The sequence below is a fragment of the Schistocerca gregaria genome, unplaced genomic scaffold, assembly GCF_023897955.1.
Source record: "Schistocerca gregaria isolate iqSchGreg1 unplaced genomic scaffold, iqSchGreg1.2 ptg000747l, whole genome shotgun sequence".
NCBI classification, from domain to species: domain Eukaryota; kingdom Metazoa; phylum Arthropoda; class Insecta; order Orthoptera; family Acrididae; genus Schistocerca; species Schistocerca gregaria.
The window spans coordinates 1-20,477 of NW_026062123.1; the positions used below are offsets into that span (position 1 = coordinate 1).

The 20,477-nt window shown below is 54.5% G+C and overlaps 48 non-coding genes across 48 annotated transcripts; 9 read left to right on the top strand and 39 right to left on the bottom strand.

The window, feature by feature from the left end:
- Nucleotides 1–31: 31 nt before the first annotated feature.
- Nucleotides 32–103, bottom strand: Trnae-uuc (transfer RNA glutamic acid (anticodon UUC)). Its single transcript has one exon. It is a non-coding gene; the product is annotated as a tRNA-Glu (tRNA).
- A 297-nt stretch (nt 104–400) lies between these two features.
- Trnam-cau (transfer RNA methionine (anticodon CAU)) lies at nt 401–473 on the bottom strand. The gene has a single exon. It is a non-coding gene; the product is annotated as a tRNA-Met (tRNA).
- Nucleotides 474–855: 382 nt separating this feature from the next.
- Nucleotides 856–926, bottom strand: Trnag-gcc (transfer RNA glycine (anticodon GCC)). Its single transcript has one exon. It is a non-coding gene; the product is annotated as a tRNA-Gly (tRNA).
- Nucleotides 927–1,271: 345 nt separating this feature from the next.
- Nucleotides 1,272–1,343, top strand: Trnag-ucc (transfer RNA glycine (anticodon UCC)). Its single transcript has one exon. It is a non-coding gene; the product is annotated as a tRNA-Gly (tRNA).
- A 589-nt stretch (nt 1,344–1,932) lies between these two features.
- Nucleotides 1,933–2,006, bottom strand: Trnai-aau (transfer RNA isoleucine (anticodon AAU)). The gene has a single exon. It is a non-coding gene; the product is annotated as a tRNA-Ile (tRNA).
- A 198-nt stretch (nt 2,007–2,204) lies between these two features.
- On the bottom strand, nt 2,205–2,276 carry Trnae-uuc (transfer RNA glutamic acid (anticodon UUC)). The gene has a single exon. It is a non-coding gene; the product is annotated as a tRNA-Glu (tRNA).
- A 297-nt stretch (nt 2,277–2,573) lies between these two features.
- On the bottom strand, nt 2,574–2,647 carry Trnam-cau (transfer RNA methionine (anticodon CAU)). The gene has a single exon. It is a non-coding gene; the product is annotated as a tRNA-Met (tRNA).
- A 388-nt stretch (nt 2,648–3,035) lies between these two features.
- Trnag-gcc (transfer RNA glycine (anticodon GCC)) lies at nt 3,036–3,106 on the bottom strand. The gene has a single exon. It is a non-coding gene; the product is annotated as a tRNA-Gly (tRNA).
- A 343-nt stretch (nt 3,107–3,449) lies between these two features.
- Trnag-ucc (transfer RNA glycine (anticodon UCC)) lies at nt 3,450–3,524 on the top strand. Its single transcript has one exon. It is a non-coding gene; the product is annotated as a tRNA-Gly (tRNA).
- Nucleotides 3,525–4,110: 586 nt separating this feature from the next.
- Trnai-aau (transfer RNA isoleucine (anticodon AAU)) lies at nt 4,111–4,184 on the bottom strand. Its single transcript has one exon. It is a non-coding gene; the product is annotated as a tRNA-Ile (tRNA).
- Nucleotides 4,185–4,382: 198 nt separating this feature from the next.
- On the bottom strand, nt 4,383–4,454 carry Trnae-uuc (transfer RNA glutamic acid (anticodon UUC)). The gene has a single exon. It is a non-coding gene; the product is annotated as a tRNA-Glu (tRNA).
- A 296-nt stretch (nt 4,455–4,750) lies between these two features.
- Trnam-cau (transfer RNA methionine (anticodon CAU)) lies at nt 4,751–4,823 on the bottom strand. Its single transcript has one exon. It is a non-coding gene; the product is annotated as a tRNA-Met (tRNA).
- Nucleotides 4,824–5,204: 381 nt separating this feature from the next.
- On the bottom strand, nt 5,205–5,275 carry Trnag-gcc (transfer RNA glycine (anticodon GCC)). Its single transcript has one exon. It is a non-coding gene; the product is annotated as a tRNA-Gly (tRNA).
- Nucleotides 5,276–5,616: 341 nt separating this feature from the next.
- On the top strand, nt 5,617–5,688 carry Trnag-ucc (transfer RNA glycine (anticodon UCC)). The gene has a single exon. It is a non-coding gene; the product is annotated as a tRNA-Gly (tRNA).
- A 585-nt stretch (nt 5,689–6,273) lies between these two features.
- On the bottom strand, nt 6,274–6,347 carry Trnai-aau (transfer RNA isoleucine (anticodon AAU)). Its single transcript has one exon. It is a non-coding gene; the product is annotated as a tRNA-Ile (tRNA).
- A 198-nt stretch (nt 6,348–6,545) lies between these two features.
- Trnae-uuc (transfer RNA glutamic acid (anticodon UUC)) lies at nt 6,546–6,617 on the bottom strand. The gene has a single exon. It is a non-coding gene; the product is annotated as a tRNA-Glu (tRNA).
- Nucleotides 6,618–6,913: 296 nt separating this feature from the next.
- Nucleotides 6,914–6,986, bottom strand: Trnam-cau (transfer RNA methionine (anticodon CAU)). The gene has a single exon. It is a non-coding gene; the product is annotated as a tRNA-Met (tRNA).
- A 381-nt stretch (nt 6,987–7,367) lies between these two features.
- On the bottom strand, nt 7,368–7,438 carry Trnag-gcc (transfer RNA glycine (anticodon GCC)). The gene has a single exon. It is a non-coding gene; the product is annotated as a tRNA-Gly (tRNA).
- Nucleotides 7,439–7,779: 341 nt separating this feature from the next.
- Nucleotides 7,780–7,851, top strand: Trnag-ucc (transfer RNA glycine (anticodon UCC)). The gene has a single exon. It is a non-coding gene; the product is annotated as a tRNA-Gly (tRNA).
- A 585-nt stretch (nt 7,852–8,436) lies between these two features.
- Trnai-aau (transfer RNA isoleucine (anticodon AAU)) lies at nt 8,437–8,510 on the bottom strand. The gene has a single exon. It is a non-coding gene; the product is annotated as a tRNA-Ile (tRNA).
- Nucleotides 8,511–8,708: 198 nt separating this feature from the next.
- Trnae-uuc (transfer RNA glutamic acid (anticodon UUC)) lies at nt 8,709–8,780 on the bottom strand. Its single transcript has one exon. It is a non-coding gene; the product is annotated as a tRNA-Glu (tRNA).
- A 296-nt stretch (nt 8,781–9,076) lies between these two features.
- Trnam-cau (transfer RNA methionine (anticodon CAU)) lies at nt 9,077–9,149 on the bottom strand. Its single transcript has one exon. It is a non-coding gene; the product is annotated as a tRNA-Met (tRNA).
- A 381-nt stretch (nt 9,150–9,530) lies between these two features.
- Trnag-gcc (transfer RNA glycine (anticodon GCC)) lies at nt 9,531–9,601 on the bottom strand. Its single transcript has one exon. It is a non-coding gene; the product is annotated as a tRNA-Gly (tRNA).
- A 341-nt stretch (nt 9,602–9,942) lies between these two features.
- Nucleotides 9,943–10,014, top strand: Trnag-ucc (transfer RNA glycine (anticodon UCC)). The gene has a single exon. It is a non-coding gene; the product is annotated as a tRNA-Gly (tRNA).
- A 585-nt stretch (nt 10,015–10,599) lies between these two features.
- On the bottom strand, nt 10,600–10,673 carry Trnai-aau (transfer RNA isoleucine (anticodon AAU)). Its single transcript has one exon. It is a non-coding gene; the product is annotated as a tRNA-Ile (tRNA).
- A 198-nt stretch (nt 10,674–10,871) lies between these two features.
- On the bottom strand, nt 10,872–10,943 carry Trnae-uuc (transfer RNA glutamic acid (anticodon UUC)). The gene has a single exon. It is a non-coding gene; the product is annotated as a tRNA-Glu (tRNA).
- A 296-nt stretch (nt 10,944–11,239) lies between these two features.
- On the bottom strand, nt 11,240–11,312 carry Trnam-cau (transfer RNA methionine (anticodon CAU)). Its single transcript has one exon. It is a non-coding gene; the product is annotated as a tRNA-Met (tRNA).
- A 381-nt stretch (nt 11,313–11,693) lies between these two features.
- On the bottom strand, nt 11,694–11,764 carry Trnag-gcc (transfer RNA glycine (anticodon GCC)). Its single transcript has one exon. It is a non-coding gene; the product is annotated as a tRNA-Gly (tRNA).
- A 341-nt stretch (nt 11,765–12,105) lies between these two features.
- Trnag-ucc (transfer RNA glycine (anticodon UCC)) lies at nt 12,106–12,177 on the top strand. The gene has a single exon. It is a non-coding gene; the product is annotated as a tRNA-Gly (tRNA).
- A 585-nt stretch (nt 12,178–12,762) lies between these two features.
- On the bottom strand, nt 12,763–12,836 carry Trnai-aau (transfer RNA isoleucine (anticodon AAU)). The gene has a single exon. It is a non-coding gene; the product is annotated as a tRNA-Ile (tRNA).
- A 198-nt stretch (nt 12,837–13,034) lies between these two features.
- On the bottom strand, nt 13,035–13,106 carry Trnae-uuc (transfer RNA glutamic acid (anticodon UUC)). The gene has a single exon. It is a non-coding gene; the product is annotated as a tRNA-Glu (tRNA).
- Nucleotides 13,107–13,402: 296 nt separating this feature from the next.
- Trnam-cau (transfer RNA methionine (anticodon CAU)) lies at nt 13,403–13,475 on the bottom strand. The gene has a single exon. It is a non-coding gene; the product is annotated as a tRNA-Met (tRNA).
- Nucleotides 13,476–13,856: 381 nt separating this feature from the next.
- Nucleotides 13,857–13,927, bottom strand: Trnag-gcc (transfer RNA glycine (anticodon GCC)). Its single transcript has one exon. It is a non-coding gene; the product is annotated as a tRNA-Gly (tRNA).
- A 341-nt stretch (nt 13,928–14,268) lies between these two features.
- Nucleotides 14,269–14,340, top strand: Trnag-ucc (transfer RNA glycine (anticodon UCC)). Its single transcript has one exon. It is a non-coding gene; the product is annotated as a tRNA-Gly (tRNA).
- Nucleotides 14,341–14,925: 585 nt separating this feature from the next.
- Nucleotides 14,926–14,999, bottom strand: Trnai-aau (transfer RNA isoleucine (anticodon AAU)). Its single transcript has one exon. It is a non-coding gene; the product is annotated as a tRNA-Ile (tRNA).
- Nucleotides 15,000–15,197: 198 nt separating this feature from the next.
- Trnae-uuc (transfer RNA glutamic acid (anticodon UUC)) lies at nt 15,198–15,269 on the bottom strand. The gene has a single exon. It is a non-coding gene; the product is annotated as a tRNA-Glu (tRNA).
- A 296-nt stretch (nt 15,270–15,565) lies between these two features.
- Trnam-cau (transfer RNA methionine (anticodon CAU)) lies at nt 15,566–15,638 on the bottom strand. Its single transcript has one exon. It is a non-coding gene; the product is annotated as a tRNA-Met (tRNA).
- Nucleotides 15,639–16,019: 381 nt separating this feature from the next.
- Nucleotides 16,020–16,090, bottom strand: Trnag-gcc (transfer RNA glycine (anticodon GCC)). Its single transcript has one exon. It is a non-coding gene; the product is annotated as a tRNA-Gly (tRNA).
- A 341-nt stretch (nt 16,091–16,431) lies between these two features.
- Nucleotides 16,432–16,503, top strand: Trnag-ucc (transfer RNA glycine (anticodon UCC)). The gene has a single exon. It is a non-coding gene; the product is annotated as a tRNA-Gly (tRNA).
- A 585-nt stretch (nt 16,504–17,088) lies between these two features.
- Nucleotides 17,089–17,162, bottom strand: Trnai-aau (transfer RNA isoleucine (anticodon AAU)). Its single transcript has one exon. It is a non-coding gene; the product is annotated as a tRNA-Ile (tRNA).
- Nucleotides 17,163–17,360: 198 nt separating this feature from the next.
- On the bottom strand, nt 17,361–17,432 carry Trnae-uuc (transfer RNA glutamic acid (anticodon UUC)). The gene has a single exon. It is a non-coding gene; the product is annotated as a tRNA-Glu (tRNA).
- Nucleotides 17,433–17,728: 296 nt separating this feature from the next.
- On the bottom strand, nt 17,729–17,801 carry Trnam-cau (transfer RNA methionine (anticodon CAU)). The gene has a single exon. It is a non-coding gene; the product is annotated as a tRNA-Met (tRNA).
- A 381-nt stretch (nt 17,802–18,182) lies between these two features.
- Nucleotides 18,183–18,253, bottom strand: Trnag-gcc (transfer RNA glycine (anticodon GCC)). The gene has a single exon. It is a non-coding gene; the product is annotated as a tRNA-Gly (tRNA).
- A 341-nt stretch (nt 18,254–18,594) lies between these two features.
- Trnag-ucc (transfer RNA glycine (anticodon UCC)) lies at nt 18,595–18,666 on the top strand. Its single transcript has one exon. It is a non-coding gene; the product is annotated as a tRNA-Gly (tRNA).
- Nucleotides 18,667–19,251: 585 nt separating this feature from the next.
- Nucleotides 19,252–19,325, bottom strand: Trnai-aau (transfer RNA isoleucine (anticodon AAU)). The gene has a single exon. It is a non-coding gene; the product is annotated as a tRNA-Ile (tRNA).
- Nucleotides 19,326–19,523: 198 nt separating this feature from the next.
- Trnae-uuc (transfer RNA glutamic acid (anticodon UUC)) lies at nt 19,524–19,595 on the bottom strand. The gene has a single exon. It is a non-coding gene; the product is annotated as a tRNA-Glu (tRNA).
- A 296-nt stretch (nt 19,596–19,891) lies between these two features.
- On the bottom strand, nt 19,892–19,964 carry Trnam-cau (transfer RNA methionine (anticodon CAU)). The gene has a single exon. It is a non-coding gene; the product is annotated as a tRNA-Met (tRNA).
- Nucleotides 19,965–20,345: 381 nt separating this feature from the next.
- On the bottom strand, nt 20,346–20,416 carry Trnag-gcc (transfer RNA glycine (anticodon GCC)). The gene has a single exon. It is a non-coding gene; the product is annotated as a tRNA-Gly (tRNA).
- Nucleotides 20,417–20,477: the final 61 nt, after the last annotated feature.

Consider the following 20,477-nt stretch of genomic DNA (forward strand, 5'->3'; position numbering starts at 1 on the left):
ACACACGCGAGACAGATTGGAAAAAATTCCGTTCCGGTACCGGGAATCGAACCCGGGCCTCCTGGGTGAAAGCCAGGTATCCTAGCCACTAGACCACACCGGATCTGTGCGTTTCTTCGACGGTTCGGACGGTCCCTTGGCGCATTTCGTGCCGAGTCCCGCGTCCGCGCCCATCTCTCTTTGCGAGCATCTTTGCGCATGCTGACTGGCAAGGCGCGCACCTCAAACGTCCTCAGAGCAATGCTTTTGGCTTCATGCTCTGCTGGGAGAAGAGGAAAAGGGAAGCTGTAAGTAGCAATAACAGGAAGTAAACATTTTCCCGCTGAAGCGTTGTGGATAACAAACAAGAAATAAGTTGGGGCCCCAGCAACAGCACCACCATCAGTCACAGAAAATTAAATGCCCCGGGTGAGGATCGAACTCACGACCTTAAGATTATGAGACTTACGCGCTGCCTACTGCGCTACCGAGGCACCGGTGAACCGTTTGTCCTGGAAACTGGGTAAGTATCATACCGAATGTTAGACGTGAAGACACTGTAACTTCCTGGATAACGTGTTCTGTTGCTACACGTGCATTGCCGGCCCAGTTGATTGCGGTGTTGCTGCAGCTTTTGCAACGATAGGCAGCACTCCTTGTCGTAAAAGTTCAGTGCCTCGGAGGCACCTGGACACAGCAACTTGTGAGGCCAGGCCGACGCTAGTCTATAGAACATGATGCGAGCGTCCCAGTGGGGACCCGCCAGTGCTGCGTTCTCGGTTCTTCTCAAGGGAATCCAGCTATACATTCTTGTGGATCGTGCATGTCAAGCGCGCAAGCCACACGGCAGCATTACCGCGGGAAAAAGCAAAATGATGCATCGGCCGGGAATCGAACCCGGGCCGCCCGCGTGGCAGGCGAGCATTCTACCACTGAACCACCGATGCCTCCGGTCGGTATCAACTTCAAGCTGCTTCCCGAGCAGTTGTCCTTAAGGGAAAGTGGGACTGTCGTCAAGCGCCATAGCATTCTGCCGAGAAGATGCTGCAGGGACGCTGAACCCTGCCTGTACTGCTTAAAATCGCCGCCAGAACGCCGTCCTCTGCGTACTCTTGCGTCGCCAGAGCCGACTCTTGCCAAAGGATGCGAAATGTGCGCGGATATGCTGTCCGAATGCGTCTGGATGTGCTCCCCTAGCCTACCTCGAAATGCGCCTGCCAGGTACCATCACCTTCGGCCGCTGCGACAGGCGGGGAAGCCGACACCAGTGCGGCGCCGGGGCGCTCCCTTGTGCGGTGGTGGTGTAATGGTCAGCATAGTTGCCTTCCAAGCAGTTGATCCGGGTTCGATTCCCGGCCACCGCAGCAGGCTTTTAATTTCGCGTATGGGTACTTTTGCCACGCGCCTTGAAATTAATATTTTGTTTTCCTCCCTGTTACTCGCTGCAGACCAGCCTGTAGTGTGTCTCGACTTGTCTCGACTTTGCTCGGCTGACGCAGAGAGCTGACGCTCTCAAATCGGCCTATATCAAAACAACAAGCACGAGAAACGACTGAGAGAGGTAAGGAGAGGCGAGGCAGTGGACACACAGCACGCCCCTTCATTTCACGGTGGCGTCTCCCTGACCGAATCGGGCTGTGGCTCCGAAAACAAAGGAGAAAGAAAAATAGGAAGTAAAACTGCCAACAGTACCCTGTGTTCCGATGCACTTACCCGCCCAAGTACTGACAAGGGCCAAAGGTTGTTACGCATCGGCAATCGGACATTTCCTCTCATTTTTCTCTTTATCGGTTGAGAACCAGTGTATCGAGCACACTATGGCCATTGGCGAGTGAATGCTGTAGCGCTTCCCGACAGGTCGGGTTCGGAACCTCTGTCAACTTCCACGCAGGGTGGTCATCACACTCGCCAGCCTGAAATAGGCGCTGCCTTTTCGTAGTAGTAAATGCGTAGTGGCCCGTGGGGGGATCGAACCCACGACCTTCGCGTTATTAGCACGACGCTCTAACCAACTGAGCTAACGGGCCTCGACAGATGCAGTTGCTCAGGCCTACACTGGAACCGTGTGGCATGAAGCCATACACCATTTCTATGGCCGTCGTGTGTCTGCTTCCCTCGTCTATATTCTGCTGACTGTCACGAAACAGTAGCTATATTGCGAGCAGGACGGGAAACGGCAGCTCGGACAGCTCAAACTTGTCACGAGTAGTGTGGAAAAAATTCCGTTCCGGTACCGGGAATCGAACCCGGGCCTCCTGGGTGAAAGCCAGGTATCCTAGCCACTAGACCACACCGGATCTGTGCGTTTCTTCGACGGTTCGGACGGTCCCTTGGCGCATTTCGTGCCGAGTCCCGCGTCCGCGCCCATCTCTCTTGCGAGCATCTTTGCGCATGCTGACTGGCAAGGCGCGCACCTCAAACGTCTCAGAGCAATGCTTTTTGGCTTCATGCTCTGCTGGGAGAAGAGGAAAAGGGAAGCTGTAAGTAGCAATAACAGGAAGTAAACATTTTCCCGCTGAAGCGTTGTGGGATAACAAACAAGAAATAAGTTGGGGCCCCAGCAACAGCACCACCATCAGTCACAGAAAATTAAATGCCCCCGGGTGAGGATCGAACTCACGACCTTAAGATTATGAGACTTACGCGCTGCCTACTGCGCTACCGAGGCACCGGTGAACCGTTGTCCTGGGAAACTGGGTAAGTATCATACCGATGTTAGACGTGAAGGACACTGTACTTCCTGGATAACGTGTTCTGTTTGCTACACGTGCATTGCCGGCCCAGTTGATTGCGGTGTTGTTGCTGCAGCTTTTGCAACGATAGGCAGCCACCTCCTTGTCGTTAAAGTTCAGTGCCTCGGAGGCACCTGGGACACAGCAACTTGTGAGGCCAGGCCGACGCTAGTCTATAGAACATGATGCGAGCGTCCCCAGTGGGGACCCGCTCAGTGCTGCGTTCTCGGTTCTTCTCAAGGGAATCCAGCTATACATCTTGTGGATCGTGCATGTCAAGCGCGCAAGCCACACGGCAGCATTACCGCGGGAAAAGCAAAATGATGCATCGGCCGGGAATCGAACCCGGGCCGCCCGCGTGGCAGGCGAGCATTCTACCACTGAACCACCGATGCTCCGGTCGGTATCAACTTCAAGCTGCTTCCCGAGCAGTTGTCTTAAGGGAAAGTGGGACTGTCGTCAAGCGCCATAGCATTCTGCCGAGAAGATGCTGCAGACGCTGAACCCTGCACTGTACTGCTTAAAATCGCCGCCAGAACGCCGTCCTCTGCGTACTCTTGCGTCGCCAGAGCCGACTCTTGCCAAAGGATGCGAAATGTGCGCGGATATGCTGTCCGAATGCGTCCTGGATGTGCTCCCCTAGCCTACCTCGAAATGCGCCTGCCAGGTACCATCACCTTCGGCCGCTGCCGACAGGCGGGAAGCCGACACAGTGCGGCCGCCGGGGCGCTCCCTTGTGCCGGTGGTGGGTGTAATGGTCAGCATAGTTGCCTTCCAAGCAGTTGATCCCGGGTTCGATTCCCGGCCACCGCAGCAGGCTTTTAATTTCGCGTATGGGTACTTTTGCCACGCGCCTTGAAATTAATGTTTTGTTTTCCTCCCTGTTACTCGCTGCAGACCAGCCTGTAGTGTGTCTCGACTTGTCTCGACTTTGCTCGGCTGACGCGAGAGCTGACGCTCTCAAATCGGCCTATATCAAAACAACAAGCACGAGAAACGACTGAGAGAGGTAAGGAGAGGCGAGGCGATGGACACACAGCACGCCCCTTCATTTCACGGTGGCGTCTCCCTGACCGAATCGGGGCTGTGGCTCCGAAAACAAAGGAGAAAGAAAAATAGGAAGTAAAACTGCCAACAGTACCCTGTGTTCCGATGCACTTACCCGCCCAAGTACTGACAAGGGCCAAAGTTGTTACGCATCGGCAATCGGACATTTCCTCTCATTTTCTCTTTATCGGTTGAGAACCAGTGTATCGAGCACACTATGGCCATTGGCGAGTGAATGCTGTAGCGCTTCCCGACAGGTCGGGTTCGGAACCTCTGTCAACTTCCACGCAGGGTGGTCATCACACTCGCCAGCTGAAATAGGCGCTGCCTTTTCGTAGTAGTAAATGCGTAGTGGCCCGTGGGGGGATCGAACCCACGACCTTCGCGTTATTAGCACGACGCTCTAACCAACTGAGCTAACGGGCCTCGACAGATGCAGTTGCTCAGGCCTACACTGGAACCGTGTGGCATGAAGCCATACACCATTTCTATGGCCGTCGTGTGTCTGCTTCCCTCGTCTATATTCTGCTGACTGTCACGAAACAGTAGCTATATTGCGAGCAGGACGGGAAACGGCAGCTCGGACAGCTCAAACTTGTCACGAGTAGTGTGGAAAAAATTCCGTTCCGGTACCGGGAATCGAACCCGGGCCTCCTGGGTGAAAGCCAGGTATCCTAGCCACTAGACCACACCGGATCTGTGCGTTTCTTCGACGGTTCGGACGGTCCCTTGGCGCATTTCGTGCCGAGTCCCGCGTCCGCGCCCATCTCTCTTTGCGAGCATCTTTGCGCATGCTGACTGGCAAGGCGCGCACCTCAAACGTCTCAGAGCAATGCTTTTGGCTTCATGCTCTGCTGGGAGAAGAGGAAAAGGGAAGCTGTAAGTAGCAATAACAGGAAGTAAACATTTTCCCGCTGAAGCGTTGTGGATAACAAACAAGAAATAAGTTGGGGCCCCAGCAACAGCACCACCATCAGTCACAGAAAATTAAATGCCCCGGGTGAGGATCGAACTCACGACCTTAAGATTATGAGACTTACGCGCTGCCTACTGCGCTACCGAGGCACCGGTGAACCGTTTGTCCTGGAAACTGGGTAAGTATCATACCGAATGTTAGACGTGAAGACACTGTACTTCCTGGATAACGTGTTCTGTTTGCTACACGTGCATTGCCGGCCCAGTTGATTGCGGTGTTGCTGCAGCTTTTGCAACGATAGGCAGCACTCCTTGTCGTTAAAGTTCAGTGCCTCGGAGGCACCTGGACACAGCAACTTGTGAGGCCAGGCCGACGCTAGTCTATAGAACATGATGCGAGCGTCCCAGTGGGGACCCGCCAGTGCTGCGTTCTCGGTTCTTCTCAAGGGAATCCAGCTATACATTCTTGTGGATCGTGCATGTCAAGCGCGCAAGCCACACGGCAGCATTACCGCGGGAAAAGCAAAATGATGCATCGGCCGGGAATCGAACCCGGGCCGCCCGCGTGGCAGGCGAGCATTCTACCACTGAACCACCGATGCTCCGGTCGGTATCAACTTCAAGCTGCTTCCCGAGCAGTTGTCTTAAGGGAAAGTGGGACTGTCGTCAAGCGCCATAGCATTCTGCCGAGAAGATGCTGCAGACGCTGAACCCTGCACTGTACTGCTTAAAATCGCCGCCAGAACGCCGTCCTCTGCGTACTCTTGCGTCGCCAGAGCCGACTCTTGCCAAAGGATGCGAAATGTGCGCGGATATGCTGTCCGAATGCGTCTGGATGTGCTCCCCTAGCCTACCTCGAAATGCGCCTGCCAGGTACCATCACCTTCGGCCGCTGCCGACAGGCGGGAAGCCGACACAGTGCGGCGCCGGGGCGCTCCCTTGTGCGGTGGTGGTGTAATGGTCAGCATAGTTGCCTTCCAAGCAGTTGATCCGGGTTCGATTCCCGGCCACCGCAGCAGGCTTTTAATTTCGCGTATGGGTACTTTTGCCACGCGCCTTGAAATTAATATTTTGTTTTCCTCCCTGTTACTCGCTGCAGACCAGCCTGTAGTGTGTCTCGACTTGTCTCGACTTTGCTCGGCTGACGCGAGAGCTGACGCTCTCAAATCGGCCTATATCAAAACAACAAGCACGAGAAACGACTGAGAGAGGTAAGGAGAGGCGAGGCGATGGACACACAGCACGCCCCTTCATTTCACGGTGGCGTCTCCCTGACCGAATCGGGCTGTGGCTCCGAAAACAAAGGAGAAAGAAAAATAGGAAGTAAAACTGCCAACAGTACCCTGTGTTCCGATGCACTTACCCGCCCAAGTACTGACAAGGGCCAAAGTTGTTACGCATCGGCAATCGGACATTTCCTCTCATTTTCTCTTTATCGGTTGAGAACCAGTGTATCGAGCACACTATGGCCATTGGCGAGTGAATGCTGTAGCGCTTCCCGACAGGTCGGGTTCGGAACCTCTGTCAACTTCCACGCAGGGTGGTCATCACACTCGCCAGCTGAAATAGGCGCTGCCTTTTCGTAGTAGTAAATGCGTAGTGGCCCGTGGGGGGATCGAACCCACGACCTTCGCGTTATTAGCACGACGCTCTAACCAACTGAGCTAACGGGCCTCGACAGATGCAGTTGCTCAGGCCTACACTGGAACCGTGTGGCATGAAGCCATACACCATTTCTATGGCCGTCGTGTGTCTGCTTCCCTCGTCTATATTCTGCTGACTGTCACGAAACAGTAGCTATATTGCGAGCAGGACGGGAAACGGCAGCTCGGACAGCTCAAACTTGTCACGAGTAGTGTGGAAAAAATTCCGTTCCGGTACCGGGAATCGAACCCGGGCCTCCTGGGTGAAAGCCAGGTATCCTAGCCACTAGACCACACCGGATCTGTGCGTTTCTTCGACGGTTCGGACGGTCCCTTGGCGCATTTCGTGCCGAGTCCCGCGTCCGCGCCCATCTCTCTTTGCGAGCATCTTTGCGCATGCTGACTGGCAAGGCGCGCACCTCAAACGTCTCAGAGCAATGCTTTTGGCTTCATGCTCTGCTGGGAGAAGAGGAAAAGGGAAGCTGTAAGTAGCAATAACAGGAAGTAAACATTTTCCCGCTGAAGCGTTGTGGATAACAAACAAGAAATAAGTTGGGGCCCCAGCAACAGCACCACCATCAGTCACAGAAAATTAAATGCCCCGGGTGAGGATCGAACTCACGACCTTAAGATTATGAGACTTACGCGCTGCCTACTGCGCTACCGAGGCACCGGTGAACCGTTTGTCCTGGAAACTGGGTAAGTATCATACCGAATGTTAGACGTGAAGACACTGTACTTCCTGGATAACGTGTTCTGTTTGCTACACGTGCATTGCCGGCCCAGTTGATTGCGGTGTTGCTGCAGCTTTTGCAACGATAGGCAGCACTCCTTGTCGTTAAAGTTCAGTGCCTCGGAGGCACCTGGACACAGCAACTTGTGAGGCCAGGCCGACGCTAGTCTATAGAACATGATGCGAGCGTCCCAGTGGGGACCCGCCAGTGCTGCGTTCTCGGTTCTTCTCAAGGGAATCCAGCTATACATTCTTGTGGATCGTGCATGTCAAGCGCGCAAGCCACACGGCAGCATTACCGCGGGAAAAGCAAAATGATGCATCGGCCGGGAATCGAACCCGGGCCGCCCGCGTGGCAGGCGAGCATTCTACCACTGAACCACCGATGCTCCGGTCGGTATCAACTTCAAGCTGCTTCCCGAGCAGTTGTCTTAAGGGAAAGTGGGACTGTCGTCAAGCGCCATAGCATTCTGCCGAGAAGATGCTGCAGACGCTGAACCCTGCACTGTACTGCTTAAAATCGCCGCCAGAACGCCGTCCTCTGCGTACTCTTGCGTCGCCAGAGCCGACTCTTGCCAAAGGATGCGAAATGTGCGCGGATATGCTGTCCGAATGCGTCTGGATGTGCTCCCCTAGCCTACCTCGAAATGCGCCTGCCAGGTACCATCACCTTCGGCCGCTGCCGACAGGCGGGAAGCCGACACAGTGCGGCGCGGGGGCGCTCCCTTGTGCGGTGGTGGTGTAATGGTCAGCATAGTTGCCTTCCAAGCAGTTGATCCGGGTTCGATTCCCGGCCACTGCAGCAGGCTTTTAATTTCGCGTATGGGTACTTTTGCCACGCGCCTTGAAATTAATGTTTTGTTTTCCTCCCTGTTACTCGCTGCAGACCAGCCTGTAGTGTGTCTCGACTTGTCTCGACTTTGCTCGGCTGACGCGAGAGCTGACGCTCTCAAATCGGCCTATATCAAAACAACAAGCACGAGAAACGACTGAGAGAGGTAAGGAGAGGCGAGGCGATGGACACACAGCACGCCCCTTCATTTCACGGTGGCGTCTCCCTGACCGAATCGGGCTGTGGCTCCGAAAACAAAGGAGAAAGAAAAATAGGAAGTAAAACTGCCAACAGTACCCTGTGTTCCGATGCACTTACCCGCCCAAGTACTGACAAGGGCCAAAGTTGTTACGCATCGGCAATCGGACATTTCCTCTCATTTTCTCTTTATCGGTTGAGAACCAGTGTATCGAGCACACTATGGCCATTGGCGAGTGAATGCTGTAGCGCTTCCCGACAGGTCGGGTTCGGAACCTCTGTCAACTTCCACGCAGGGTGGTCATCACACTCGCCAGCTGAAATAGGCGCTGCCTTTTCGTAGTAGTAAATGCGTAGTGGCCCGTGGGGGGATCGAACCCACGACCTTCGCGTTATTAGCACGACGCTCTAACCAACTGAGCTAACGGGCCTCGACAGATGCAGTTGCTCAGGCCTACACTGGAACCGTGTGGCATGAAGCCATACACCATTTCTATGGCCGTCGTGTGTCTGCTTCCCTCGTCTATATTCTGCTGACTGTCACGAAACAGTAGCTATATTGCGAGCAGGACGGGAAACGGCAGCTCGGACAGCTCAAACTTGTCACGAGTAGTGTGGAAAAAATTCCGTTCCGGTACCGGGAATCGAACCCGGGCCTCCTGGGTGAAAGCCAGGTATCCTAGCCACTAGACCACACCGGATCTGTGCGTTTCTTCGACGGTTCGGACGGTCCCTTGGCGCATTTCGTGCCGAGTCCCGCGTCCGCGCCCATCTCTCTTTGCGAGCATCTTTGCGCATGCTGACTGGCAAGGCGCGCACCTCAAACGTCTCAGAGCAATGCTTTTGGCTTCATGCTCTGCTGGGAGAAGAGGAAAAGGGAAGCTGTAAGTAGCAATAACAGGAAGTAAACATTTTCCCGCTGAAGCGTTGTGGATAACAAACAAGAAATAAGTTGGGGCCCCAGCAACAGCACCACCATCAGTCACAGAAAATTAAATGCCCCGGGTGAGGATCGAACTCACGACCTTAAGATTATGAGACTTACGCGCTGCCTACTGCGCTACCGAGGCACCGGTGAACCGTTTGTCCTGGAAACTGGGTAAGTATCATACCGAATGTTAGACGTGAAGACACTGTACTTCCTGGATAACGTGTTCTGTTTGCTACACGTGCATTGCCGGCCCAGTTGATTGCGGTGTTGCTGCAGCTTTTGCAACGATAGGCAGCACTCCTTGTCGTTAAAGTTCAGTGCCTCGGAGGCACCTGGACACAGCAACTTGTGAGGCCAGGCCGACGCTAGTCTATAGAACATGATGCGAGCGTCCCAGTGGGGACCCGCCAGTGCTGCGTTCTCGGTTCTTCTCAAGGGAATCCAGCTATACATTCTTGTGGATCGTGCATGTCAAGCGCGCAAGCCACACGGCAGCATTACCGCGGGAAAAGCAAAATGATGCATCGGCCGGGAATCGAACCCGGGCCGCCCGCGTGGCAGGCGAGCATTCTACCACTGAACCACCGATGCTCCGGTCGGTATCAACTTCAAGCTGCTTCCCGAGCAGTTGTCTTAAGGGAAAGTGGGACTGTCGTCAAGCGCCATAGCATTCTGCCGAGAAGATGCTGCAGACGCTGAACCCTGCACTGTACTGCTTAAAATCGCCGCCAGAACGCCGTCCTCTGCGTACTCTTGCGTCGCCAGAGCCGACTCTTGCCAAAGGATGCGAAATGTGCGCGGATATGCTGTCCGAATGCGTCTGGATGTGCTCCCCTAGCCTACCTCGAAATGCGCCTGCCAGGTACCATCACCTTCGGCCGCTGCCGACAGGCGGGAAGCCGACACAGTGCGGCGCCGGGGCGCTCCCTTGTGCGGTGGTGGTGTAATGGTCAGCATAGTTGCCTTCCAAGCAGTTGATCCGGGTTCGATTCCCGGCCACCGCAGCAGGCTTTTAATTTCGCGTATGGGTACTTTTGCCACGCGCCTTGAAATTAATGTTTTGTTTTCCTCCCTGTTACTCGCTGCAGACCAGCCTGTAGTGTGTCTCGACTTGTCTCGACTTTGCTCGGCTGACGCGAGAGCTGACGCTCTCAAATCGGCCTATATCAAAACAACAAGCACGAGAAACGACTGAGAGAGGTAAGGAGAGGCGAGGCGATGGACACACAGCACGCCCCTTCATTTCACGGTGGCGTCTCCCTGACCGAATCGGGCTGTGGCTCCGAAAACAAAGGAGAAAGAAAAATAGGAAGTAAAACTGCCAACAGTACCCTGTGTTCCGATGCACTTACCCGCCCAAGTACTGACAAGGGCCAAAGTTGTTACGCATCGGCAATCGGACATTTCCTCTCATTTTCTCTTTATCGGTTGAGAACCAGTGTATCGAGCACACTATGGCCATTGGCGAGTGAATGCTGTAGCGCTTCCCGACAGGTCGGGTTCGGAACCTCTGTCAACTTCCACGCAGGGTGGTCATCACACTCGCCAGCTGAAATAGGCGCTGCCTTTTCGTAGTAGTAAATGCGTAGTGGCCCGTGGGGGGATCGAACCCACGACCTTCGCGTTATTAGCACGACGCTCTAACCAACTGAGCTAACGGGCCTCGACAGATGCAGTTGCTCAGGCCTACACTGGAACCGTGTGGCATGAAGCCATACACCATTTCTATGGCCGTCGTGTGTCTGCTTCCCTCGTCTATATTCTGCTGACTGTCACGAAACAGTAGCTATATTGCGAGCAGGACGGGAAACGGCAGCTCGGACAGCTCAAACTTGTCACGAGTAGTGTGGAAAAAATTCCGTTCCGGTACCGGGAATCGAACCCGGGCCTCCTGGGTGAAAGCCAGGTATCCTAGCCACTAGACCACACCGGATCTGTGCGTTTCTTCGACGGTTCGGACGGTCCCTTGGCGCATTTCGTGCCGAGTCCCGCGTCCGCGCCCATCTCTCTTTGCGAGCATCTTTGCGCATGCTGACTGGCAAGGCGCGCACCTCAAACGTCTCAGAGCAATGCTTTTGGCTTCATGCTCTGCTGGGAGAAGAGGAAAAGGGAAGCTGTAAGTAGCAATAACAGGAAGTAAACATTTTCCCGCTGAAGCGTTGTGGATAACAAACAAGAAATAAGTTGGGGCCCCAGCAACAGCACCACCATCAGTCACAGAAAATTAAATGCCCCGGGTGAGGATCGAACTCACGACCTTAAGATTATGAGACTTACGCGCTGCCTACTGCGCTACCGAGGCACCGGTGAACCGTTTGTCCTGGAAACTGGGTAAGTATCATACCGAATGTTAGACGTGAAGACACTGTACTTCCTGGATAACGTGTTCTGTTTGCTACACGTGCATTGCCGGCCCAGTTGATTGCGGTGTTGCTGCAGCTTTTGCAACGATAGGCAGCACTCCTTGTCGTTAAAGTTCAGTGCCTCGGAGGCACCTGGACACAGCAACTTGTGAGGCCAGGCCGACGCTAGTCTATAGAACATGATGCGAGCGTCCCAGTGGGGACCCGCCAGTGCTGCGTTCTCGGTTCTTCTCAAGGGAATCCAGCTATACATTCTTGTGGATCGTGCATGTCAAGCGCGCAAGCCACACGGCAGCATTACCGCGGGAAAAGCAAAATGATGCATCGGCCGGGAATCGAACCCGGGCCGCCCGCGTGGCAGGCGAGCATTCTACCACTGAACCACCGATGCTCCGGTCGGTATCAACTTCAAGCTGCTTCCCGAGCAGTTGTCTTAAGGGAAAGTGGGACTGTCGTCAAGCGCCATAGCATTCTGCCGAGAAGATGCTGCAGACGCTGAACCCTGCACTGTACTGCTTAAAATCGCCGCCAGAACGCCGTCCTCTGCGTACTCTTGCGTCGCCAGAGCCGACTCTTGCCAAAGGATGCGAAATGTGCGCGGATATGCTGTCCGAATGCGTCTGGATGTGCTCCCCTAGCCTACCTCGAAATGCGCCTGCCAGGTACCATCACCTTCGGCCGCTGCCGACAGGCGGGAAGCCGACACAGTGCGGCGCCGGGGCGCTCCCTTGTGCGGTGGTGGTGTAATGGTCAGCATAGTTGCCTTCCAAGCAGTTGATCCGGGTTCGATTCCCGGCCACCGCAGCAGGCTTTTAATTTCGCGTATGGGTACTTTTGCCACGCGCCTTGAAATTAATGTTTTGTTTTCCTCCCTGTTACTCGCTGCAGACCAGCCTGTAGTGTGTCTCGACTTGTCTCGACTTTGCTCGGCTGACGCGAGAGCTGACGCTCTCAAATCGGCCTATATCAAAACAACAAGCACGAGAAACGACTGAGAGAGGTAAGGAGAGGCGAGGCGATGGACACACAGCACGCCCCTTCATTTCACGGTGGCGTCTCCCTGACCGAATCGGGCTGTGGCTCCGAAAACAAAGGAGAAAGAAAAATAGGAAGTAAAACTGCCAACAGTACCCTGTGTTCCGATGCACTTACCCGCCCAAGTACTGACAAGGGCCAAAGTTGTTACGCATCGGCAATCGGACATTTCCTCTCATTTTCTCTTTATCGGTTGAGAACCAGTGTATCGAGCACACTATGGCCATTGGCGAGTGAATGCTGTAGCGCTTCCCGACAGGTCGGGTTCGGAACCTCTGTCAACTTCCACGCAGGGTGGTCATCACACTCGCCAGCTGAAATAGGCGCTGCCTTTTCGTAGTAGTAAATGCGTAGTGGCCCGTGGGGGGATCGAACCCACGACCTTCGCGTTATTAGCACGACGCTCTAACCAACTGAGCTAACGGGCCTCGACAGATGCAGTTGCTCAGGCCTACACTGGAACCGTGTGGCATGAAGCCATACACCATTTCTATGGCCGTCGTGTGTCTGCTTCCCTCGTCTATATTCTGCTGACTGTCACGAAACAGTAGCTATATTGCGAGCAGGACGGGAAACGGCAGCTCGGACAGCTCAAACTTGTCACGAGTAGTGTGGAAAAAATTCCGTTCCGGTACCGGGAATCGAACCCGGGCCTCCTGGATGAAAGCCAGGTATCCTAGCCACTAGACCACACCGGATCTGTGCGTTTCTTCGACGGTTCGGACGGTCCCTTGGCGCATTTCGTGCCGAGTCCCGCGTCCGCGCCCATCTCTCTTTGCGAGCATCTTTGCGCATGCTGACTGGCAAGGCGCGCACCTCAAACGTCTCAGAGCAATGCTTTTGGCTTCATGCTCTGCTGGGAGAAGAGGAAAAGGGAAGCTGTAAGTAGCAATAACAGGAAGTAAACATTTTCCCGCTGAAGCGTTGTGGATAACAAACAAGAAATAAGTTGGGGCCCCAGCAACAGCACCACCATCAGTCACAGAAAATTAAATGCCCCGGGTGAGGATCGAACTCACGACCTTAAGATTATGAGACTTACGCGCTGCCTACTGCGCTACCGAGGCACCGGTGAACCGTTTGTCCTGGAAACTGGGTAAGTATCACACCGAATGTTAGACGTGAAGACACTGTACTTCCTGGATAACGTGTTCTGTTTGCTACACGTGCATTGCCGGCCCAGTTGATTGCGGTGTTGCTGCAGCTTTTGCAACGATAGGCAGCACTCCTTGTCGTTAAAGTTCAGTGCCTCGGAGGCACCTGGACACAGCAACTTGTGAGGCCAGGCCGACGCTAGTCTATAGAACATGATGCGAGCGTCCCAGTGGGGACCCGCCAGTGCTGCGTTCTCGGTTCTTCTCAAGGGAATCCAGCTATACATTCTTGTGGATCGTGCATGTCAAGCGCGCAAGCCACACGGCAGCATTACCGCGGGAAAAGCAAAATGATGCATCGGCCGGGAATCGAACCCGGGCCGCCCGCGTGGCAGGCGAGCATTCTACCACTGAACCACCGATGCTCCGGTCGGTATCAACTTCAAGCTGCTTCCCGAGCAGTTGTCTTAAGGGAAAGTGGGACTGTCGTCAAGCGCCATAGCATTCTGCCGAGAAGATGCTGCAGACGCTGAACCCTGCACTGTACTGCTTAAAATCGCCGCCAGAACGCCGTCCTCTGCGTACTCTTGCGTCGCCAGAGCCGACTCTTGCCAAAGGATGCGAAATGTGCGCGGATATGCTGTCCGAATGCGTCTGGATGTGCTCCCCTAGCCTACCTCGAAATGCGCCTGCCAGGTACCATCACCTTCGGCCGCTGCCGACAGGCGGGAAGCCGACACAGTGCGGCGCCGGGGCGCTCCCTTGTGCGGTGGTGGTGTAATGGTCAGCATAGTTGCCTTCCAAGCAGTTGATCCGGGTTCGATTCCCGGCCACCGCAGCAGGCTTTTAATTTCGCGTATGGGTACTTTTGCCACGCGCCTTGAAATTAATGTTTTGTTTTCCTCCCTGTTACTCGCTGCAGACCAGCCTGTAGTGTGTCTCGACTTGTCTCGACTTTGCTCGGCTGACGCGAGAGCTGACGCTCTCAAATCGGCCTATATCAAAACAACAAGCACGAGAAACGACTGAGAGAGGTAAGGAGAGGCGAGGCGATGGACACACAGCACGCCCCTTCATTTCACGGTGGCGTCTCCCTGACCGAATCGGGCTGTGGCTCCGAAAACAAAGGAGAAAGAAAAATAGGAAGTAAAACTGCCAACAGTACCCTGTGTTCCGATGCACTTACCCGCCCAAGTACTGACAAGGGCCAAAGTTGTTACGCATCGGCAATCGGACATTTCCTCTCATTTTCTCTTTATCGGTTGAGAACCAGTGTATCGAGCACACTATGGCCATTGGCGAGTGAATGCTGTAGCGCTTCCCGACAGGTCGGGTTCGGAACCTCTGTCAACTTCCACGCAGGGTGGTCATCACACTCGCCAGCTGAAATAGGCGCTGCCTTTTCGTAGTAGTAAATGCGTAGTGGCCCGTGGGGGGATCGAACCCACGACCTTCGCGTTATTAGCACGACGCTCTAACCAACTGAGCTAACGGGCCTCGACAGATGCAGTTGCTCAGGCCTACACTGGAACCGTGTGGCATGAAGCCATACACCATTTCTATGGCCGTCGTGTGTCTGCTTCCCTCGTCTATATTCTGCTGACTGTCACGAAACAGTAGCTATATTGCGAGCAGGACGGGAAACGGCAGCTCGGACAGCTCAAACTTGTCACGAGTAGTGTGGAAAAAATTCCGTTCCGGTACCGGGAATCGAACCCGGGCCTCCTGGGTGAAAGCCAGGTATCCTAGCCACTAGACCACACCGGATCTGTGCGTTTCTTCGACGGTTCGGACGGTCCCTTGGCGCATTTCGTGCCGAGTCCCGCGTCCGCGCCCATCTCTCTTTGCGAGCATCTTTGCGCATGCTGACTGGCAAGGCGCGCACCTCAAACGTCTCAGAGCAATGCTTTTGGCTTCATGCTCTGCTGGGAGAAGAGGAAAAGGGAAGCTGTAAGTAGCAATAACAGGAAGTAAACATTTTCCCGCTGAAGCGTTGTGGATAACAAACAAGAAATAAGTTGGGGCCCCAGCAACAGCACCACCATCAGTCACAGAAAATTAAATGCCCCGGGTGAGGATCGAACTCACGACCTTAAGATTATGAGACTTACGCGCTGCCTACTGCGCTACCGAGGCACCGGTGAACCGTTTGTCCTGGAAACTGGGTAAGTATCATACCGAATGTTAGACGTGAAGACACTGTACTTCCTGGATAACGTGTTCTGTTTGCTACACGTGCATTGCCGGCCCAGTTGATTGCGGTGTTGCTGCAGCTTTTGCAACGATAGGCAGCACTCCTTGTCGTTAAAGTTCAGTGCCTCGGAGGCACCTGGACACAGCAACTTGTGAGGCCAGGCCGACGCTAGTCTATAGAACATGATGCGAGCGTCCCAGTGGGGACCCGCCAGTGCTGCGTTCTCGGTTCTTCTCAAGGGAATCCAGCTATACATTCTTGTGGATCGTGCATGTCAAGCGCGCAAGCCACACGGCAGCATTACCGCGGGAAAAGCAAAATGATGCATCGGCCGGGAATCGAACCCGGGCCGCCCGCGTGGCAGGCGAGCATTCTACCACTGAACCACCGATGCTCCGGTCGGTATCAACTTCAAGCTGCTTCCCGAGCAGTTGTCTTAAGGGAAAGTGGGACTGTCGTCAAGCGCCATAGCATTCTGCCGAGAAGATGCTGCAGACGCTGAACCCTGCACTGTACTGCTTAAAATCGCCGCCAGAACGCCGTCCTCTGCGTACTCTTGCGTCGCCAGAGCCGACTCTTGCCAAAGGATGCGAAATGTGCGCGGATATGCTGTCCGAATGCGTCTGGATGTGCTCCCCTAGCCTACCTCGAAATGCGCCTGCCAGGTACCATCACCTTCGGCCGCTGCCGACAGGCGGGAAGCCGACACAGTGCGGCGCCGGGGCGCTCCCTTGTGCGGTGGTGGTGTAATGGTCAGCATAGTTGCCTTCCAAGCAGTTGATCCGGGTTCGATTCCCGGCCACCGCAGCAGGCTTTTAATTTCGCGTATGGGTACTTTTGCCACGCGCCTTGAAATTAATGTTTTGTTTTCCTCCCTGTTACTCGCTGCAGACCAGCCTGTAGTGTGTCTCGACTTGTCTCGACTTTGCTCGGCTGACGCGAGAGCTGACGCTCTCAAATCGGCCTATATCAAAACAACAAGCACGAGAAACGACTGAGAGAGGTAAGGAGAGGCGAGGCGATGGACACACAGCACGCCCCTTCATTTCACGGTGGCGTCTCCCTGACCGAATCGGGCTGTGGCTCCGAAAACAAAGGAGAAAGAAAAATAGGAAGTAAAACTGCCAACAGTACCCTGTGTTCCGATGCACTTACCCGCCCAAGTACTGACAAGGGCCAAAGTTGTTACGCATCGGCAATCGGACATTTCCTCTCATTTTCTCTTTATCGGTTGAGAACCAGTGTATCGAGCACACTATGGCCATTGGCGAGTGAATGCTGTAGCGCTTCCCGACAGGTCGGGTTCGGAACCTCTGTCAACTTCCACGCAGGGTGGTCATCACACTCGCCAGCTGAAATAGGCGCTGCCTTTTCGTAGTAGTAAATGCGTAGTGGCCCGTGGGGGGATCGAACCCACGACCTTCGCGTTATTAGCACGACGCTCTAACCAACTGAGCTAACGGGCCTCGACAGATGCAGTTGCTCAGGCCTACACTGGAACCGTGTGGCATGAAGCCATACACCATTTCTATGGCCGTCGTGTGTCTGCTTCCCTCGTCTATATTCTGCTGACTGTCACGAAACAGTAGCTATATTGCGAGCAGGACGGGAAACGGCAGCTCGGACAGCTCAAACTTGTCACGAGTAGTGTGGAAAAAATTCCGTTCCGGTACCGGGAATCGAACCCGGGCCTCCTGGGTGAAAGCCAGGTATCCTAGCCACTAGACCACACCGGATCTGTGCGTTTCTTCGACGGTTCGGACGGTCCCTTGGCGCATTTCGTGCCGAGTCCCGCGTCCGCGCCCATCTCTCTTTGCGAGCATCTTTGCGCATGCTGACTGGCAAGGCGCGCACCTCAAACGTCTCAGAGCAATGCTTTTGGCTTCATGCTCTGCTGGGAGAAGAGGAAAAGGGAAGCTGTAAGTAGCAATAACAGGAAGTAAACATTTTCCCGCTGAAGCGTTGTGGATAACAAACAAGAAATAAGTTGGGGCCCCAGCAACAGCACCACCATCAGTCACAGAAAATTAAATGCCCCGGGTGAGGATCGAACTCACGACCTTAAGATTATGAGACTTACGCGCTGCCTACTGCGCTACCGAGGCACCGGTGAACCGTTTGTCCTGGAAACTGGGTAAGTATCACACCGAATGTTAGACGTGAAGACACTGTACTTCCTGGATAACGTGTTCTGTTTGCTACACGTGCATTGCCGGCCCAGTTGATTGCGGTGTTGCTGCAGCTTTTGCAACGATAGGCAGCACTCCTTGTCGTTAAAGTTCAGTGCCTCGGAGGCACCTGGACACAGCAACTTGTGAGGCCAGGCCGACGCTAGTCTATAGAACATGATGCGAGCGTCCCAGTGGGGACCCGCCAGTGCTGCGTTCTCGGTTCTTCTCAAGGGAATCCAGCTATACATTCTTGTGGATCGTGCATGTCAAGCGCGCAAGCCACACGGCAGCATTACCGCGGGAAAAGCAAAATGATGCATCGGCCGGGAATCGAACCCGGGCCGCCCGCGTGGCAGGCGAGCATTCTACCACTGAACCACCGATGCTCCGGTCGGTATCAACTTCAAGCTGCTTCCCGAGCAGTTGTCTTAAGGGAAAGTGGGACTGTCGTCAAGCGCCATAGCATTCTGCCGAGAAGATGCTGCAGACGCTGAACCCTGCACTGTACTGCTTAAAATCGCCGCCAGAACGCCGTCCTCTGCGTACTCTTGCGTCGCCAGAGCCGACTCTTGCCAAAGGATGCGAAATGTGCGCGGATATGCTGTCCGAATGCGTCTGGATGTGCTCCCCTAGCCTACCTCGAAATGCGCCTGCCAGGTACCATCACCTTCGGCCGCTGCCGACAGGCGGGAAGCCGACACAGTGCGGCGCCGGGGCGCTCCCTTGTGCGGTGGTGGTGTAATGGTCAGCATAGTTGCCTTCCAAGCAGTTGATCCGGGTTCGATTCCCGGCCACCGCAGCAGGCTTTTAATTTCGCGTATGGGTACTTTTGCCACGCGCCTTGAAATTAATGTTTTGTTTTCCTCCCTGTTACTCGCTGCAGACCAGCCTGTAGTGTGTCTCGACTTGTCTCGACTTTTCTCGGCTGACGCGAGAGCTGACGCTCTCAAATCGGCCTATATCAAAACAACAAGCACGAGAAACGACTGAGAGAGGTAAGGAGAGGCGAGGCGATGGACACACAGCACGCCCCTTCATTTCACGGTGGCGTCTCCCTGACCGAATCGGGCTGTGGCTCCGAAAACAAAGGAGAAAGAAAAATAGGAAGTAAAACTGCCAACAGTACCCTGTGTTCCGATGCACTTACCCGCCCAAGTACTGACAAGGGCCAAAGTTGTTACGCATCGGCAATCGGACATTTCCTCTCATTTTCTCTTTATCGGTTGAGAACCAGTGTATCGAGCACACTATGGCCATTGGCGAGTGAATGCTGTAGCGCTTCCCGACAGGTCGGGTTCGGAACCTCTGTCAACTTCCACGCAGGGTGGTCATCACACTCGCCAGCTGAAATAGGCGCTGCCTTTTCGTAGTAGTAAATGCGTAGTGGCCCGTGGGGGGATCGAACCCACGACCTTCGCGTTATTAGCACGACGCTCTAACCAACTGAGCTAACGGGCCTCGACAGATGCAGTTGCTCAGGCCTACACTGGAACCGTGTGGCATGAAGCCATACACCATTTCTATGGCCGTCGTGTGTCTGCTTCCCTCGTCTATATTCTGCTGACTGTCACGAAACAGTAGCTATATTGCGAGCAGGACGGGAAACGGCAGCTCGGACAGCTCAAACTTGTCACGAGTAGTGTGGAAAAAATTCCGTTCCGGTACCGGGAATCGAACCCGGGCCTCCTGGGTGAAAGCCAGGTATCCTAGCCACTAGACCACACCGGATCTGTGCGTTTCTTCGACGGTTCGGACGGTCCCTTGGCGCATTTCGTGCCGAGTCCCGCGTCCGCGCCCATCTCTCTTTGCGAGCATCTTTGCGCATGCTGACTGGCAAGGCGCGCACCTCAAACGTCTCAGAGCAATGCTTTTGGCTTCATGCTCTGCTGGGAGAAGAGGAAAAGGGAAGCTGTAAGTAGCAATAACAGGAAGTAAACATTTTCCCGCTGAAGCGTTGTGGATAACAAACAAGAAATAAGTTGGGGCCCCAGCAACAGCACCACCATCAGTCACAGAAAATTAAATGCCCCGGGTGAGGATCGAACTCACGACCTTAAGATTATGAGACTTACGCGCTGCCTACTGCGCTACCGAGGCACCGGTGAACCGTTTGTCCTGGAAACTGGGTAAGTATCATACCGAATGTTAGACGTGAAGACACTGTACTTCCTGGATAACGTGTTCTGTTTGCTACACGTGCATTGCCGGCCCAGTTGATTGCGGTGTTGCTGCAGCTTTTGCAACGATAGGCAGCACTCCTTGTCGTTAAAGTTCAGTGCCTCGGAGGCACCTGGACACAGCAACTTGTGAGGCCAGGCCGACGCTAGTCTATAGAACATGATGCGAGCGTCCCAGTGGGGACCCGCCAGTGCTGCGTTCTCGGTTCTTCTCAAGGGAATCCAGCTATACATTCTTGTGGATCGTGCATGTCAAGCGCGCAAGCCACACGGCAGCATTACCGCGGGAAAAGCAAAATGATGCATCGGCCGGGAATCGAACCCGGGCCGCCCGCGTGGCAGGCGAGCATTCTACCACTGAACCACCGATGCTCCGGTCGGTATCAACTTCAAGCTGCTTCCCGAGCAGTTGTCTTAAGGGAAAGTGGGACTG